Source organism: Accipiter gentilis, unplaced genomic scaffold (genome assembly GCF_929443795.1).
Source record: "Accipiter gentilis unplaced genomic scaffold, bAccGen1.1, whole genome shotgun sequence".
Taxonomy (NCBI): domain Eukaryota; kingdom Metazoa; phylum Chordata; class Aves; order Accipitriformes; family Accipitridae; genus Astur; species Astur gentilis.
Window position 1 is genome coordinate 133,697 of NW_026061036.1, and position 6,619 is coordinate 140,315.

Consider the following 6,619-nt stretch of genomic DNA (forward strand, 5'->3'; position numbering starts at 1 on the left):
AGTCTACAAGGTTACACAATTGTAAAATACTTTGTAAGAATGAGAATCCTGAAGTTTGCCTTGGATTAAAAAAGTTTTAAAACTCCGTTTCAAGGTTTTTTTCCCAAGGGTTTTAGAAATAAAAGCATCTTGGTAAAGTGATTTTCACACACTGCACAGACACGAGCAGTGTTTCTCCCACTGCGAGAGGAGTATCAAAATACTCTTATCTAATACGTTATAGACAAGGGTGACCAAGGTCACAGGAGAATCTGTACTACTTTCCCACTGATTACAAGGAACGGGCCAGGTGCTTTGTGCCTCCTATGCAGCTGGAGCATGCAGTTGCCTGGTAACTTGTTCTGAGCTATTGCATCTTAATCACATATACATGGAGGAATATCAAGCTGACCGCTTAGGTTTATCAGCCAAAACAGTTTACAGCAACACAATAGTTTAGAGCAATTCAGGAAGTTTAACACTGAATTTAGGTATGTGCTTATATGGTTTGATGAACAGAACTTTTATAAATGAAAAGGAAACAACAGATGACTTTAGAGCATACAAAAGGTATAGTCTACAAACCAAATATCAATTATTAGCAATGTTTCCCTGTTCAAAGGGCATCATTTAATGTCTCAGACTCAACAAGCATGAACTGACAGACTGTTATGATTTGAAAATTTTAAAAAAGTTCTAATAGTGTGCCCAAAACGGAGGTGTTTCAGTGTTCAGGCTAGACTCGTTGTCTCCAGTAAATATGTATCTTAATTCTAACACAGGATAAAAAACGATTTATAAATTTCCTCTTGTAAAAATGAAACTGTTCCAATCACCCTGTTCACTCCTATTTAAGATATTAAATAGGGCAAATCAGAAGTAACTTGAACCAATCCCTCCCACCCAGCTATAAACCAGGACCATATACAGCCCCTGCAGACTACACAAGATCCTGTCTCATTCCAGCCATATCATTAGCATAAGCTGTGCAAACCCATGCAAATCAACAGGTTTTTCAGGCAGAAAAGCAGACTCCAACAGCAGTTAAGCCACTTCTTACAACTGACAAGGTCATACTTCCATCACTGATTATAGCACAAGAACAAAAAAAGAATGGGTCCTTATTGTCCTTCATGAACTTGAGGGGCTGCAAGAAACCAGTGAAGTTACAAGCCTGGATTCTGTAACGTCGCTATCAGCATAATTTCCAGATCAAAGATCCGGCCTCCTGTTAAGATCATCAAACATATTTTTGAGTTCGGAGGACAGGTCATCACAACACTATGTTAGGTAGAGTATAAAACCTTATCATCAGATTCTCAGCTAGTTTAAGTCAATGTATTCTGTGTGTTCCGCTGAAGCCAATGAAACTAAACACACTATCATAGGAAAGAGATATTTCAGCACGCCTCAGACCTGGAAAACTATCTTGAAAAATGCCCGTAACTTTTAACACACTTCCCACGATCTCTCAACAGCGAGCAGTAGTAAGACCCTAACAGTTACTTGCAACCTATTTCTTGCATAGCATTCATTTTTATTTTAATTTTAAAAGGGGCAACTAATAAATAAGATTTTTGCAGCTACTCACAAAAATCAATAAGCAAAGACATTTGTTCCAAGACTTAAATTTCTTGTATAATTTAAAAAACTAGCAAAGCTCTGTAAAGTAAAATAGATACATTTACCTACTAATGTAGGAAACTACAGACAAACTTCAGGAAATGACCAAAGGTGCAGAGGATAGGCTAATGCCTATTAGCATTAGGTAGAAAAACAAGGTAAAAAAGGTAGAAATGCCTATTAGCATTAAGGTACAACAACAACAACAACAACAACAACAACAACAACACCCCAGAAGTTCTACAGAAAAATGAGTGAGCAGCCCACAGCACTGGCAGACAACAGATTTTTTTATCCCCGCTTCCTCCACCCCTTCTTCTTATCCCCCCACCCCCGTTTTTTTTTAAAGGAAATAATTATTCTATTCTGAAACATATTGTCAGTGATGCAGTTGAAGCCAAAAGTTTAAATGAGTTCAGGAGAGGATTAACCGAATTCTAAGACATGTGCCAACACAACCGCTATAGAAAGCATCTGCATCACGGTGAAATGCAAACAGCTACTCTGAGAACGACACATTATTCTTCACTAAATTTGCCTTTTACCCTGTTGTGTAGTTACTAATGTTGAAAAGAGTCACTGCTGTGCAAGAAACTAAAACTTACAGCGCTTCATGCTGGGAGAGAACTGTGGCCCATCAGCTCGTGGCTGTGAAGCCTTACAACTTAACACGTTGCAGTTGCACACCAACAAGTTCTGAGGCGGACTGCTGACTGTATTCAATAGTCACAGCTTATGTAGGAGGATATGATAAACTTGACTTATTTGCCTTTAACCGATGCTCCAAATATTTTAAAGTCGTTCTTAAAGCAGGTTACTGGTTTGATTACCCTTCATACAAAATCCTCCTTCAAATGGAGGTTTCTCTTCTCTTCTTTTCAGATTTAAGGCATGAACAGAAACCACACCTGCATCATCACTGAAATCAGTGCCTATTTTTCAATAAACTTTAGCAGCATCAGAATTCGTCCTCAAGTACCGTTCATAAAGCAAATGCTTCATTCTTCAAAACTTTTTTTAGCAAAGGTTAGTAATGCTGTACCACAGACTCCCACGCCCAGTCACGCATGTTCTTCCCGAGACTGTTACGCAGCTTCGTATTTTAAAAATCGCCATCCTAACTGCGTACCTGATACTACTGGTTCTCCCCTTTTTAAAGTCTGATGTTAAGGAAAAGCTGCAAGTCCTACAAAACCAGGCAGACTTGCTTGTTCTTGCCAAAGAGAAAAAGGTTAAGCATTATTAAAAAATAAGACTATTGCCTACCTTTAAGTATCCATAAAGCTACCAACACGAACCGTATGGTGGCTTGTTAGCATCGCTATTTGAACACGGGCATGCAAAATGTCCTTCAGTTAAATTCCCAACTCTATGAATTAATTGGTGGGCAATTCCCCAAGGATAAAACGTCTATCAAAAGCCAACAGTAAGCCAGAAATATCTTTCCGTTTCATAGGGTAAAAAAAATGATACAGTGAATCCTGAAAAAAGAAATCGATATTAGACCGGGAACGCCTATATAGTTATAGGGCAAGTAATAAAACATTTAGTGTTTTGATTTTTTTCTTTTTATTTATGTCATCACAATAGTTAGACAAACATGGAAACATTTGCAACAGCAATACTTGGGCCACTTTAAAATCTTGGTAACACTGAAATACAGGGCAGCAAAAACTAATGATGTGGGGAGGGGACTTTAGGTCTTCTTATTTTCATACACATTCACACACACACACACTCCACAACTCCAAAGAGCTATCTTAACTATGTCTGCCAGTAAACGGAAATAGTAGGCAGAAAGGAACCATATCTATACTAAGACAGTTAGCTGTGCCGTAAAACTGAAGATCACTGCAACCAGTGCCATCTTAAAGAAGAAAAAAACCCAACAACAACAACCAAAAAACCTGAAAGGAACCATCACTGTGCATGTCATAAGCATGAAGTTATTTTAACCTGATGACTACTCTGCCCTCTACTTTAAGCATCATGAAGTTTTTATGTATTTTCAAAGTCTAAGGTTATTATTTTAAATGGCCTACTTGTAGTGGCAGCCCAAGTAGCATTCTGGAGAACACCACAGTGCCCACAACTTCTACAGGTCAGTGCAGTCTGATCAAGCACTGCATTTCTAGGGGAGGAAAACAAAAAACCACTACCGCTCATTTATTCAGTTGAAAAGCTTATTACCTGCACCTTCCAAAGCAACAGGCTACAGGAACACTGAATGCAAAGTAAACCAGACCCATCTGGAATACTCTGACTCAGCCTCAGCTCCAAGTTACACATCTTTCATTTCGTATTTGAAGGGATTAACAGCATTTGGATGCACAGAAACTGTCTTTACAGTCATGTCTGCGGACCTCCGAGTCAAGAGTTAAAAATGTCTTCCTAAATTATAACAGTATTAGCAGTTCCTCTGAAAGGAGTGGAAAAAAAAACCACAACCAGGGAAGGAGGAAAGTGACACAAAACCAAGGTTTTTTTCCAGAGATAACAAAATCCTGAGAGAACAAGATGCTTGTGCTATCAGAATAAAAATCCCCAAAGAAACAAAAGAGTTTACCTTTCCCTTGGAAAAGTTACCTTTGAGTCAAGATCTGCTCTTTTTCTCTCCCAACCATGAAATCTCTCTTCAGCTTAAGACTGTCATCTACTGCAGTAGAAATTCAGTGCACACACTGGAACCTGGATAGAAACTTATTTAAAAAAAAAAACAAACAATACAATAGTATTACAGTGGCTAGAAATCTTTTACATATTCTGATGAAAAGACTCAACTGATTTCTAGGAAATAAAGTGTTTGGGGCCAAAGCCAACAGATGATGTTCATGTAAGGTAAAAAAAAATTTTATTTTTTTTTTTTTTTTTAAATTGATATATTGAAAAAAGCTGGAGAAGGAAGCGGGGACAGAAATGAAAAACCATTCAGGGAGTCAGTGGTATAGATTGTCACCATGCAACCTAAATATTGTAATTGCAGATCACATAGTCGGAACAAGCCAGTCAAAAGTAGCACACTCCCTGGGAGAGGGGCGGGAGTCTCTCTCCCCTTGTATTTCAAGCCAAGACCCAACTAGCAGAAGGCAGCTTTTCTGTCAGATAAAGCAAGGCAAAAGGATCACGTACAGCAACTTCCTTGCAGCCTCTTGCTCCTGAGCACCCTTCTTCACCTCTTTCTTTCTTTCTTTCTTCTGGTGATGGGAAGGCAAAGCATGTTCTGCTCCTGTGAGCCCATACGGCTTGTCCCTATAGTCACAGCAGGCACCTGTGATTCCTCTCCAAAGACATTTACGCATAGAAGTCAGTTGAGTGGTGTGTTACGGAAGCATAAGCTGCAGTGGACGTGATTTTGAATCAGTTATTGTTTTGCCCATCATGATAAAATAAAACCGGCAATTTCTTACTTTATAGAAATCCTCCTAAAGTAGTAGTTGCCCCCAATAGCTGTCAAGTTTTTGTATCACAGGAGAACAAATGCAGCCAAAAGAACATTTTCTCTAAAAGGACCGCTCCGAACTACACAAGCAGGCAGGCACAGGCAGCTCCCAATTTAGTTAAGGGTACGTACACAGCACCACTTAGTGGTGCAAGCGGAGTCACCGCTGACAGGAATGAGAAGCTTGAACACCAACCTTCCCGCCCCGGCCCCCTGGACATGAACGATGCCTGGTCTGTCTGTCCTCACTCGCAAAATACCACTACAATGCCTTTACTACAAGAGAGTACATCTGCCAAGCAAAACAAGTCCAAGAGTGCTGAACCTCAAGGCCAGCAGAACCAACGGCTGCTGAGCATCAAACAGATGCATCCACTCTGAAGAGCTTTCAGAATTCTACAGCACTCTACCACATGGTTTCTGGCGACACAGCCTGAAGCAGGGTTTAAACAAATGATCCAGCTTAGTATCTGCCTGTAGTGCAAAGAATAGCAATCTCTTGGCTCACGATTTGGGTTTTATATAGACTTGAGCCATAAACAAATGCAACAGATGTAGAAAAACTGAAGACCGACAGCAACTGGAACGTAACTATTCTTTTTCCACTCCATCAACCCGTTGGAAAACTAACTCACTCTGCACTTACGTAACTGAGCACAAAGAGAACAAAAAGAAAGGCTTTTATTCAGAAGAAATTAGTGTGTCTTTACAGGAAAGTAACGGTTTCAACTTACAAAACCAGCATCATCATTAGTGATGCACCTTTCCTGAAGGGGAAATCCTTCTCTTTTAGCAAATGTCAATTCCAAGAGCCTGTAAACAAAAACAAACAAGCAACCCACACCATTACCCCACAAAAGCTCTGTTTACATTACACACACACACACACATATATATATATATATATATATAAAAAAAACCATGTCTTCACAGATGACAACTGTATCAATTTATACTTCAGGTCCTTCTCCTCCAGGAACCACCTATAAAAGACGACGACAATTTTGTGTTTGTGCCATAGGTCCGAGTTTTACAAACCCATACATGACAGTTCTTGCTTTACAACAATTTAGCAGATGGAGACTTCACCGGTAGACCACAAAAGCGGTTTTTCGATTCAATATTATCTTCCTCTCCCAACAGTGGAAGCCAGTTATTGCCAGAGAAGCACAGGACAGAACCTCCAAAACACAAAGAATGTTTAACAAAACACAGAGGAGTTCCTAGATAACAAACATTTTGGTTTTTGTCTTTGGTATTCACCTCAAGGAAATGATTCTGTCTAGAAACACTACAGCTCATTTTTAAAAGGACAAAGAACATCCTTCCTTTCGTGAATAATTTCTCCAATTGCTGATTCCTCCCCAGACTGTCACGGTACTGGGAAGTTGGTTTCCTCTTTCCAACTTCTATCAGTAAGCAGAGCTCAAAAACTGATAAAGAGCCTGAACCCTTCTACAGGCAGCAGGGAGTCATTTTCCAGGGAAGAAAGTAAAGAACTGAACAACGGAAAAAGAAATACAAAAGGAAAAACATGAATAAGGGAAAAAAGAAGAGGATAACCATTGCTTTTACTGA